The sequence below is a fragment of the Falco rusticolus genome, chromosome 9 (genome assembly GCF_015220075.1).
Source record: "Falco rusticolus isolate bFalRus1 chromosome 9, bFalRus1.pri, whole genome shotgun sequence".
Taxonomy (NCBI): Eukaryota; Metazoa; Chordata; class Aves; order Falconiformes; family Falconidae; genus Falco; species Falco rusticolus.
In genome coordinates, this window is record NC_051195.1 from 33,240,536 (window position 1) to 33,253,606 (window position 13,071).

General features: G+C 46.8%; 1 long non-coding RNA gene across 4 annotated transcripts in view; it reads left to right on the top strand.

Moving 5' to 3' along the window:
• Positions 1-12,750, top strand: part of LOC119153958 — a 36,000-nt gene extending 23,250 nt beyond the window's left edge. For 2 of the 4 annotated variants that reach the window (XR_005106274.1, XR_005106272.1), the window contains 4 exons: positions 4,115-4,289; positions 8,513-8,867; positions 10,362-10,527; positions 12,049-12,750. This is a non-coding gene — a long non-coding RNA (uncharacterized LOC119153958). The remainder of the gene's footprint in view (positions 1-4,114; positions 4,290-8,512; positions 8,868-10,361; positions 10,528-12,048) is intronic. The other 2 variants (XR_005106273.1, XR_005106275.1) reach the window with 2 other exon arrangements.
• Positions 12,751-13,071: the final 321 nt, after the last annotated feature.

Here is a 13,071-nt window from a genome sequence, read left to right on the forward strand (position 1 = left end):
TTTATGTGATTCTCCTTTTTAAAGGTAAACATTTAATTTGGTACATTCAATCTATGTAGATCTTCTGAGAACTTGAGTCACTTAATTGTCTTTCCCTCCCTGGCATGAACTGTTATGACATTTATACTGTTTAAACCTGGTATAATAGTATTTTACTAATTGGTTCTTTCTAGAAAGTTTCCCAGATACGTGTGTTGTCAATATCCCTATTTGCAGCCAGACATTCTAGTTCATCTTCCTTCATTTTCAGATCGCTGCCATTTGTACAGAGAGGGTTTTAAATGTGGTTGTGGGCTAGCTACCACTTATCTTCATTGCCTTCTGTCCTATCCTTTTTCTTAACAGAGAGATCTGACAGCTTCATCCAAACTGTGTGTTCTTCCATACCTCTCCCTTACCCTTAGTCTTTAATTTAAAACTCTCCTGCAACTCTAACTCCATTAAGTCCCAGCTCCTTTCTGTCTTGTTTACATAGATATCATTTTTTCTACATAGGCACCGCTTTTCCAAATAGCTTTCCCCTTTTCTAATAAGCCAGCAATGTCTGTAACAATAGCCTTGCAAGCTTCAAACATTTATTTTGCATACATAGAACTATTTAATATCACTTATCGTTCATCTTCAGGGTTTGAAGTACTCTCTCTTGCCTTCCCACTTGTGCTCTTCCCTTTGCCACATTTAATAGCACCATCAGTCATGCTGGAAAGTTACACCCAACCAATATTAGGAAATGCTCCCTGCTGCCTCATAAATCCCTGGTGCCACCAGTAACAGCAGAGGAGGAGGAGGAGGAGGAGGAGGAGGAGGAGGAGGAGGAGGAGGAGAAGGAGAAGGAGGCATTCCAAGCATATGGACTGTCAGGCAAGTGAGATGAAGCCAGGTAGGTCACACACACTGCTTATCACAGTCACAGTCGCTCATGGTGAAATCTTGCCCACTCAGCATTGGCTGGTAATGTTGGCATTTGGCATTCCGTTGGGAATTTTGTGCCCCTTGGAGATTTCAGCCGCACGCTGCATTTTGACAGTCCCTCTGAGGCAGCTGAGCAGCCCCCTCCCTCTGCCCAAGCTGTGCTTTCCTTCCCGTCCCTCCTTGGTGCAGGCACAGTCATCCGACTCCTGAACAGCAAAGAACAAGGTATCGCATCGGCCTTACTGTGTTGTTAGACGACCCCTCTTCCATGCCGAGTGTGAGACAGGGTCTTCAGTCGACACAGGCTTTGTATTTAGTGCTTGCCTGTCCTTCAGTCAGTTTCCCATCGTAATACAGAGGGACTGATCGTACTGGGGTACGCTGTCTCAGTGAACAAGACGAGCGCAGGCTGAGGGACAGGGACGTGGTAGACACACAAGGAGAATGAATGTGGCATCTCTCCTGTTTCCCCTGCCCGGTGCTCCCCAAAGCTCGGTGCTGCATCTTGCTGCCGTGCCAGGCTCCCTCTGATCCGTGACCACAACTCTGTGCATCAGACGTCACTCCAGAGCCGCACAGCTCTTTCCCAGGAGATAAGTGAGGGGGGGGATTGCCTGCACAACAGCTCTCCTGAGCTTTCCCATGCTGGGAGGGAGGGAGGGAGGAGATCCGGCTTCCTCCCTGTCCGAGCGCCAGCCCCGTGGGCCTGCCATGGCACTGCTGGGAACATCCAGGGGCATTATGCAATTTGCAGAGGCGTTTTTTTTATGCAGCCTGGCAAGGCAGCGTCTGATAATGGCTCTCCTTTTGTTTGTAGCACACAATCGAGCTCATGATCTTCTCTCCAGTACGGGCAGCCCACGGTGTTGTGTCCTGTACTGCTGCAATGAGGAGAGCTGGGCTGTGCACAGGACAGGGAGCCCTGCAGCGCTTGCATGGGTGAATCACCTACCCTGAGTGCTAGTTAGGCACAAATCATTAATGGTCTAAAAGAGCTGGAACAGGCTAGCTTGGCTTCGGTGGGAGTGCAGATTGTGTCTTTTTCAGGAGGCATGGGAACCCTTCTTAAATCTGTTTTTAAACTTCTCGACTTTGGCTTCTGAGTAATGCCACTGATTTCATTTTCCAAAGGTCACAGGACAATTATCTTCTGCCATCTCCAAAAGGCATGACAAATGTTCCTCTAACAAAGTAACGAATTGTTCAACACAATGCACTTAGCAATTACCTTGCCATAGAGGTATTTACAGCAGGTACGGGAAGATAAACCAGTTTGTTTCCTATTGTTTTTCAAAGGGGGGAGAAAAAAAGGGAAAGGCTGTAGCCATTTTGTGATGAGTTTGAGGGATAAATACGATTTGATGTCTTTACTGAATGCTTTCATGGGTCTTAAAAGATATTTTAGTAGACTTAAGTCTATTTATAGACTATGCCTTTTAGAGATTGGAAAACATATTCACTGCTGTATTCTGTGTACCTATTTACATTGCATCCAAAGTTAAAGCTGTCCATAACATTAATTCAGTACCTTCTCTGAATGCTCCTTCCCATGTAGTCTTTATTAACAGGATCCTGTGCTATTTTCCCCAGTATCATTCTGCCTCCTGCATGATGCTTTTTCACATTTTGCACTCAGATTGCCTTCTAACACGGTGGGCGAAGGAGTCAGCCATGCAAGAAATTAGAAGCAAAGACTACAGCGTGTTACTGGATGCAAATCTGTTACCAGCACAAGACTAGGTCCATTTGGCAGGAGGGAAACCAACCCTGTACCAGCAGCAGAGTGCTTGTTGGCCTGTGGGTGAGCAACGCGGGGTCACTGCAAATCCGGTTAGACAAGTGTGCGCCTGCCTCCCTGCCCTCTTCCACTTGGCAGCCTTTTCTTTGCATTTTTGTCTGAGAGGCTGTTACGGGAGTGTACAATGGAAACCAAACTGCCTCCCTAGCCCTCAAGCTGGTCCCAGGACATCCTGGTGCACCTGCATTGGCTGGGCGAGGTGAAGGAGAGGTCGCATCACTCCAGCATGTTGGTAAGTGGAGTCCAGTGCCATCAGCCAGATATTTTTCAGCACCATGAAATAAAAACGAGGAAGACAGCCAGACTGGATGTAAAGGCTGTGGCTATGTAATGGGCAGGTGATCGTATCCGCTCCTGCTGCAGAAGAGGAGGCAGTGTAACAGCTCTCTGGAGTGAACATCCCAGGAAAGCACCTATTTTCTTGGGGCTGGGTGCCCCAGGACATAGCCCCAGACCTAAGACAGCACATCCATGCAGGATTTCCAGCTTCCGTTTGAAAGTCTGGGTGCTCCTGCTGTGCAAAAATCCCCACTCTGAACTTTCTTTGGTTCACACACAACTAGAAAGAGGGAAAATGTTGTAGTTAAAGCGTCGAGAAATGGGTGCAAAGGAGGAAGGGTCTGTGGCTCTGCCACCGAGTTCTTGCGCAATCTTGTGCAAATAATTTCTCATCTCTGTGCATCTATTTCCAATCTGTGAGGTGAGGATAGCAATACTTCATCTCATCTATGCACTGTTGTCCTAAATTATAAAATCTTCCAAGGAAAAAATGCCTGTTCCCAGGTTAATACACAGAGTACAGCCCCATAGGACACTTTTTCTCCTACCTGTTTCCTCATGTTGTGTCTGGGCTTTGCAATGACTGTCATGTAGGGAAAACTGTGACATCTCTGTGTTACGTGCATTTGTGTCCAGCCTCGAAACGTTATTTCATTCCCCGAGGTGTGTGCTGTTATCAGGCGAATGAAATGTCCCAGGCCCCTGGTAATTATTCATTAGGTAAGATTTAATGTGTGTGTGCATGCAGGGCTGGCAGCTACAAGTGGATCTCACAGGAGTGGACTGGGAGCCAAGCTTATGTCAGTTTTAGGGTAGGGATGGATGAGTAAGTGGAGTAAAAATAACAAAGTGGTAAGATCAGTAGCAGTTTGCCCAAAACTTAACCCAAAACCTTTTCTTTTCATCCCGAGGCCAAACTTACAGTTACCCTCAGAAATATAAGACTTGGGGTAAATTTGCACCCACATCTAGAGCAAATCACAGTTCTGCACTGAGGCAAAGCAATGTTTGGGACCCAAATCCAGCTGCCAACTGTGAATGTTCATTCTATTCGTACTTCCCTAGCTCTGAAAAATGTTGTAACTTCTTGTGTTTCTTATACGCTTGTTCTGTGTTTGTTACCAGGATTACTGTTTTCCTGTTCAGAAGACTGCCTCTGCAATATTTCCTGGCCGAGTAAGGGTGGAAGCCTTGGTCGCACCAGTTTTGACCAGAGTGCATCTGGAAGTCCAGGTGAATATAGGCACAAGCTAAGGAACAGCACGCAAACACATGGTGGACATTATACCAAAGAAATCAAGTGAGTGGAAAGTTATTATTTGGCTGACAGTTAAGAGTGGGAGATTGATGAGACACATAGATCTCAGACAAGCCCCTGTTCCTCTGGGATTTGAGGTCTAAGACTGGACTGGTTGATGTCCAGCTGTCCTAAGCTGGTTGATGTGAGAATGTGACGCTGGTGGGATAGGCTGGACTTTGAGGATCATTTAAAATTATTCTGATACGGTACAGGTGCAGGAGAAAACTGCTTTGGAGTTGTGGGGAGCAAACCTTTTTTTGGAGTGGTGGGATATAACAAAGGGGAAGAGCCCTGGTGACATTACAGTTCTTGGAGGCTCTGGAAATTCTGCCTGTTTGGCTTTTCTTGGTTTCCACCACCTTCTGTTCTCTCTGTCTGTGTTGTTCACCCACATAATTACATAAGATATCACCAGCTAAAACTGCATTTGCCTCCTTAATAGATGGCTCATTATCTAGGGAGGGAAACAGAAAGGGCAAAAGCTTTTATGTGCCAACAGCACTGCTGAGATGTTCGTGTGCGTTGCAGGAAAAGAAAAGGGTGTAACCTGTCTGTCCTAATTTATAGCCAGATGGGCTGAAAGAGTCAAGGTGTAACGAAGGTCAGCGTGGCTGGGAATGGGGTGGAGGCAGTGGAAGGTTACTCTCTTGACATAAAAGCAATTCTCCAACAAAGACCCTCTCTCATGCAGCAGAATGGAGTGAGGCAGTTCTGTCTATATATAAAAGTACTCCCACAGCTTTGATCTTTTTTCTGGAAGTGTAGGCTTGCAAAGAGGGTCTGGCCTCATCTGGGATGATGTATTGGGCCATGTGGTGCTGGCCTTGGAAAGCAGCATAGGGAAGCCTGCTGTTCTCTTTATTGCATCGTTCTGGAAAAGTCTCCTAATATTCTGGTTACTGCAGTAATGGCAACACACTGCTGCAATGCCCAAGTACCCTGCCTGCTCAGAAACGCCATGACATCACTCCTTCTCATAACGATGGGCTTTTGTCCAGTTTTGGCCAGGATATTTAGCTATGAGTGAAAATGAAAAAGCAAATGAGAGAGAACAGGTCTCCTACCAAAGCTCCATCTCCAAGGACCTTAAAATGTGGAAGTATACAACCATACTAGCTTGAAAGCAGCCCTTTAGCCTTGCGTACTCTTCAGTGTCGGGTATATTCCATTCCAATCGGTATATTGTGGCAAGCAACTGTAGACAGGTATTTGTTTTATTGATGTTTAAAATAAACACTTGTTTTGAACTCAGGACAGAGCTGTATAGTCGCCAGGTATCAGGTCTGCTTTCAGCAGAGCTTGTGGCCGATACGAACTGATCTAACCCTATGGTGGTGGGTTTCGTGCTGCTGCCTATGCTGGCAAGAGACCAAAATGCTGCTGTGGGCTCCCCCAGCCATACAAATCCATGAAGTTTTGCAGCTGAAGTTTCACTTCATTTCACTGTCTGACTCAGAACCTTCTTACTTGATTTTCTTTTATTTCCTCTATGCATTTCCCGCACAGAAAGTCTAAGATTCCAAGTTGCATTTTGAGAAAGTTTAAAAATTAACTTCTCTATTTATGTGATATCACCCTGGGTTTTGGTAATAAAATGTGCCGGGGGCGGGGGGAGAGGGAAAGAAGACTTCTCAGTAGGGGGTAAGTGCTGATGACTTTAACAAAGTCACGGTGTAATATGCTGTTCTGCTGACTTCTGCCTTCTTTAATTACCTTCTGAATCCCCAGAAGCTGAACCGTGCCTCACCAGCTCATTATGTCCCCTGGGTTTGCTCTCCCCAACAAATTGGTGCTTTCCCTGCAGCCTCTGGAGGCTTTTTTTGCTGCTTTGATACATCAGATGTGTTTGTTTTGCACATTGATGTTTGTGTTTTCCGCACTGCTTGTGTTTTCCAATTCCTTGGAGCAGTGAGGATGCTGCTGAACTGTCAGAACTGCAGTAGGATGCTGACTTGAGGTTACTGTCAATGGCTTCATTATGTTAACAAGGGATATTTTAAGAAATACAAAAGATGTGGCATTTACATTCTTGGGAGAGGGAGGGGGGAGAGGGAGAATGTGTGTGTGGATGAATGGGCTTACACTGCAGGTCCTCCCCACTGTTCAGTTAAAAATGACTGGCTGGCTCTCTGCACGTAGTTTGCTAGCCAGAGCAACGATGGCTTCTGTTGTGTATTTCTGGGCCGCTTGCAGTGTACTTGGCTCATGCAAGCACGTAAGGCAATGAGACCCTTCCTCCTGAGGAGCTCCTCATATCTGTCCTGGGGCATCTGGGTACCTGAAATGGGCACAGCCTTAACAGACACAGCAACGGGACATGCAGCATCACAGCAACTGCATGTGGATGTAAGTCAGGGTTGCTGTGGTCTTGCTCCCTCCTTCGAGCCAACACTAGCATTAGTGTGGCTGGAAAGCGAGTCAGTTTGGGAAACAGCTGGGAAAGAGGTAATGCTATGAGGAAAAGGTGATTAATTCCCTATACGCTTGCCTTCTGGAGGAAGGGAGGAACACGGCTAGGTGTGGCCAGGGCTAAGGAAAAGATGGCACCCATGTCTCCTCTGCTCGGATGGGCTCTCACCCTCCAGATATTCTTGAGGGAGAAGATCAGAGAGGAGGATATTGCCTGCAAATCTTCTGTCTTAAATGGGATGGAGACCTGTGCACAGCCCACACCTCTGAATCGAAGGGAGCAAGTTCATTCCCTTCCTCCCTGTTGTCAGGCTGTTAGGAGATAGTTGGCATATCCCTTATCAAAGGAAATGTGATCCTTTCCTTAAGCCTGTCTGCTCGGTGGTGTTGTGTAAACACAGATCAGTAAGGTGACAAAAATCCTAGCCTATTGCCAATATTCAGCAGCAAATTAAGCGCCCTTAAGCTTCACATATTATAATTTCATGCATTTACAATTAAAGACTTAGATAAGATTAATTACTTTCAAGGTGACTCTTCACAATTGTCTCCTTATAATGGAGTTTGTAACCAGTCTAGTGCAGCTTTGTCACTAGGAGAAATCCCAGACAATTTAACAGTTGGATACAAAAGGTTTCTTTAACAGGCCTTGTGCTTCTCTTACACTTCCCTTAAGAGGAAAATAACTCCCTAGCAAAGAGCACATGCAGCATCAATAGCAAACTTCATAGAGAACTGTTTACAGCTGGGGTTTTAACTTTATTTTTGTTGCTCCACAAGTGTAAATAAGTATTTTAGGCACCCTGTTCTTCCAAAGCCCCTGAGTAGATGAAATGTAGCAATATTACAACAGAAAAGAGCCATACATGCTGGATGGAGTGACCAGATTCTAGTACCTATCTTTGACAGCTTTTCTCCATACAAAATGCTGAGAGAAGGGGGAGGAAAGGAGACTCTAAATTCTAGCACAAAATGTCATCTGCATATTTATTTGTTACTCTGCCTTATGCCCAGCTGAAAGGGACCAAATGGGTCCAGCAAAAGTGCTGGCCCCTCAGCTGATGGAGGGACTGCAAAGCAAAACCCAGCACTTGGCAAGGAACAGGATACAGAGTTGAGTGGGATTTCCCTGGAGGAGATGCCACTGCCTGAGAAAGAGCCCTGTGACTGCTGCTCAGGCAAAGCACTGATGTTAGCAGGAGAAGTGGGCAGGCTCTCTGGTCTGCTAGCACTTGGATACCTCAACCGCAGCTCGACCAGAATGGCTACAGGAATTTTATGCTTGTGTCTGGCCTTACAATATACGGACCAGGAAGCATTATCTTTAGAGGTACATGCTGATTTATCCCACATGGGACAACCATTTCTGGTTTTCTTTCCCAAGGCAGCATGCAGGGAAACTGATTAGTACTCACAGTAACACTGCTCACTGTGCTTGGGAGTTAAAGCACAAGCAATAAAAAGCCCTTAGCTACACCCTCCAAAAACAACAACAAAAAGCTGAGATTTCAGGGTGCGTTGTTTTTGATGGGTGACCTGGCTCTAAATTTTGAGGCTTCCTAGTCCCCACATTTTTTAGTCCTATGAACTAGAAACCCGTGCTTTTACTTTTGGTATTAACTCTTGAGGGTCTTAGGTATTGCTATGACTCCCGAGAAAATGGGCTTCCTGGAAAATACATCACAAGATCTTTAGTAGAAGCCTTGTTTAAGCTACTGAATTGTAATGCAAAAAACCACAGGAGTTAGGTGGGAAAAGTGCAACTCCCCCGCAATCCTTTCCCATTTTCTAACAAGCTCTCGTTTGCTCCCTAGTTACAAGATCACGAAGCAGTTGTCTTCTCATTTCTGAAATATCAGCAAACCCTCCTCCGCAAAACTGAAAATGTTTTGAATAATAAAATGAAAGGTGAGATTTTTCAGGCTTGGCTGGGGGAACAGCATGAGTCCTCCCCACTACGATGAAGAGGGACTGGATCTCTGCATCACCTGGGCAGCGCCACTGGGGACATCATAGCTGGGACTCTTCAGATCGTCACATGCCAATAAGTGACAGCAGTGGAGGACTTCTGTGAATGCTGGCCATGCATAGATAGAGAAGGATCTGTTTCAAAAACAAAAAGTTCCTGAGCTGGTCTTCTGCGGGTGTCTGATGGCAGCTTGTTCAAATGTAAGTCGACCCCCTTAGTTAACAGGTCTACCTGAGCGGCAGCGGTAGGACTGATCCCCATAACAGGACTTTGTAACGAACGCATTGGTAGCATCATTTCACTGCAGGTTTTATTACATGCGAGTACTTACACCACAGTGACTTCCCATCGCATGAGGTGTTTGTCTTCTGAGGATTAGCACAGCGCTGTGCCATGAAGTCTGGTATAGCTGAGTAAGTGGTTTAGTGTAATCCTCCTGAGAAGGATTGCTGTCCTGAACGGATTCCTGGGAAGGCTCTGTGCTTGTACCAAGCTTTTAGATGACTTTCAGTCAGGTTTTTGAGGGGGGGTGTTGGAGTTTCTGCAGCTTTTCTGCGATGCAGTCTGTCTCCAAGACATCTGGGCAGTGGCTGCGTCAGCAAAGACCGTCACAGAGCTTAAAGACAGTTGGTATTGTTGTGTGAAGAAGACCTCAGTGAGTCATCAGATGATCTAAGTATGACACTGACAGGTGGGCACCCCAGCACAGAATTCAGACAGGATCATGCCTGAACACTTGCGTTTGCTGTTGATGTCTGGTGTATATATAGATGCTGATTCTCAACATACTCTTGTTTTGCATTAAGGCACCTTCAGAACAGCAAATCATGTTCAGCACCACTCCAGGCATGCTCTGCAGCAGCAGGGTGAAGAGTGCTGTTGCTGCAGTGCCCAGGCACTTGGAAACCTGTTTCCCAGTGTTTAGAATAAAGCGCAAACAGGAGCTCCTCAAAGTCACAGCAATGTGCATCCTATATCCTCTCTTCTTATTTTGTTATTAGCCACTTGGTGAAATTTTCTGGTCTGACTCATGTAGGAAATTTGGTCCCAGTTCACACTTCTCAAATGCAGAAAGATACCTTTGAAGTAAAGTTACTAAACAAAGTTTTCCAACAGGAAAAGAAAGAAAGCGGTACCACTCTTGTCTTAAAGTGACATTTCTGGACTAAGGTCATACACAATGACAAAACAGAAATTATGGAAGCTGCAACAGAAGCCCTGACAGCTAGGGAGATTTTAAGTAGTCCAGATATAAAGCGTATCCTTGGGGCCCTGGCAAGGATGCAGACTTCTCTCCCACACAACCTTTTGAAAAGCCAAGTACTGGAATTTTAAAAGGCAAAAATATTACAGCAACAGCAACAATAAACACAAAAATCAGATGTTAAATGATTGCTAATTATCTTATCAATGTGTTGTAAAATTGGGAGGGAGAGGAAGGAGAAAGAAGTACTCAACATTCTTTAGGTTTATCTTTTAATTATTCAGTAATTATCAATGGAACTAAAGCGCACTTAACACCAGGGTTTCGCAGAGGGGTTTCAGCTTCATAATGGAGAAAGCATTGTGGTGTTTGGGGGAGGAGGGCAAATGGACCCCTGTAGTGCAGAAGAAGCCAAAGTAAGAATCAACTACCAAGATCTGTGGAAAAATAGGGCTTTCACCTGGACAGCTAATTTTAGCCTTTTTTTCAGAAACCAAATGCCTGGAGGCACCTACAGCAGATTGAAATGTGCATCGGTGGGCATCCCAGCGTGGTACCCCCAGGGTGGTCCCATGCCCAGGCCTTCCTGCTAGCAGTGCTCCAGTGCAGGTGTGTGCCACGTGCTCTGCTGGGGCAAGCAGAGATACGACAACCAGGTGAATGTGTTGTAAAGGCTGAGTACATTTAGCTCTCCAGTTCAGAAATAACGCAGAGAGATGATCAGACGATTAGGAGACGTAATTGCTCTGGCAACCGAGCTGGGCCACAGGGTATCTGTGGGCACCAGAGCAGGGAAATCGGGGCAGTTGGTGCTTCCTCTGTGCAAAACAGCCAGGGCACAAATGCCAGCTGTGTGTGCAGTACTACTTCACCGCTGGAGCAAGCTGTGAAGAGCACTGGGCCTGGTCAGTTATTGAACTGTCAGTCTGAACTTTATCCTTGACCTTTCTGAAAAACTGTATGTTACTGTTGCATTGGGAACTGTGGAAAATGTAGGTCCTCTTTTCTCCCAGCATTGCAAGTCTCCCTGTAGATAATTTTGTCAAATTATTTAACCCCACTCTCAAACATTAAGGTTTTCAGGCATTTTCGCCATTGACTCTGATCTTTCACAGAAGTGACTTAGAAGTGAAAAAGGGGTCTGTTTTGGTGAAAATTTGGAGGTTGGCAAAGGTCCCTAGGGTCAAATAGCGACAGAATCACTGACTTACCAGGAGAGCCACATGCAGCACCTAAATGCACACATTTAGGAATAATTTAAGCAGGCTTTTAGGAATCAGGTTGCTTTGCTGTGTCTGTGCTCTTCTAGGTCTGGCTGGTTTTATTCTGTTGTTAAAAAACAAACACACCTTATTTACTGCAGAACATGCAGCCTTGTTTGGAATTATTACAGCTGGTGCTGTGTCCAGCTGCTGTTTCCACTGTTTTCCTTTGGAGATGAAGCTGGTTTGAGAGGGTCCCCCCACCCTGAGCCCTGCTCTCATCCTGCCCACCCGCTGCGTGCTGTCCCCCTGCCCCACACAGGGCAGCCATGGGTGGCCTGTGCTGTGAACCCAACCACTGAAATCACTGGAGGGTTCTTTTAGGACGTTACGAAGAGTGGTTTAACCTGGGTTCACAGAGTGTCTCAGTGAGAGAAAGAACCTAGCAAGTCAAAACAGATCATTTGCTGCTGGATTAATGAGCTGAAACAGGTCTTAGGAGCCCCAAAGCCAGCACAAAGGATGGATGGGAACTTCTCCCAGGAGCAGCGATAGGGAGAGGGATGAGCAGGGGTGGGAAGGGGAAGAGCATTTCCCACTTTTGGTCGCAGCAGCTCCACCATGGCATGTCATTTCACCCTCTGTTGTGCCATTGGGGTTGAACATAGCCCTGCTAAAAAAACCTAGGCTTTGGTTTGGGTTTGGATGGAATTTTGTGTGTGCAAACCCAGATCAGCTTCAGGGCAAGACCCCACCACCGCTTGCAGCTGCCCCAGCAAAGTGCTTTGGGGATGGGGAACCAAAGGGGGAGGCAGTGTGCTGGCAAGGGGGGTGCTGAGCTGCCAGGAAAGGCAGGCGGATTCCTCAGCCCCCCCATCAGTCAGTGGTATCATACAGACCACTTTCCTGCCACAGAAGCGTGCAGCCTTCCTTGCCCCTCTCTCACGGGGGCTGTATGTGGTTTCCCTCCACCAGCCGCAGGGTCTGACGCAGTGGGTGCATCCTCCTGGACCAGTCCCAGCCGTGCTGCCTTGGCCACGCTGCTGCCTTGACCACGCTGCGGGATGCTGCGGGATGCGGGATGCTGCGGGATGCGGGATGCTGTGGTCGGGAGCCTTCTGCACACGCCTGGCTGGCGGATCTCCCCTGCCATCGCCGTGACAAAGACGACGTAGGTGCTGATGTGAGCCAGGCTGCAAAACCCAGCGTGGGACTTCCTCTGGAAAGTGGAGGCACTCGCCTCCTCCTCCACCTCCGGTGACAAGTGACAAGTGCGGTGACCTGAGCCAGGCCTCCTCCCCGCCCGCAGGAAGGGGGGCTGACCTTTGGGGCCGGTGGCAGGGTCTCCTTCAGCCGATTAAGCTGAGACTTTCTGGAGGTTGTGCTTTAGTCAGTCTCAAGCTGTGAGGCTTGAGAGGAAACACTGGGTGACAGATTAAAGCTGACACCATGCAGGAGGTCAGACTAAGTGATCCGGCAGTCTGCTGGCCTTCAGCTCTGATGTGGGAGCCAGTTCTGTTTGCATTTCACTGCTGGCTGCCGTAATGAATTGTCCCCAAAGCCTTCCTATTGCAGCCCTTACTGCAACCCAGGCCGTGACGGAGCTGAACTTGGAAGAGATTTGGCCCTGCTTGTACTGTGGCTTACTATGCTATTAAAAGTAGTTTTAATTACTAATTTGTGATTCTTGTTACTGCTACCAGTGCCTGGTCCTGGACACATCAATGCAATATCTGAGCGTGTGTAGCTTGGCTTCGTGCCTGTCAGAGGGCAGAGTCCTTTTCACACCACTTGATAGCTTGGGAAATGTAGGCACAGACAGACCCTTTTAGAAATAAGTTGGCCATTAACTAGAGCCCTGGGTTTAGATCCTTACTTGACCAGAGACATGCTTTGTCACATCACTTACATGTGTGTGTTTGGTTTTTAATCTGGTCTGAAGTGACTACATATGGTTTCAGGTACCAAACTCTGAGTTAATCTAAGGACCTAGGATCC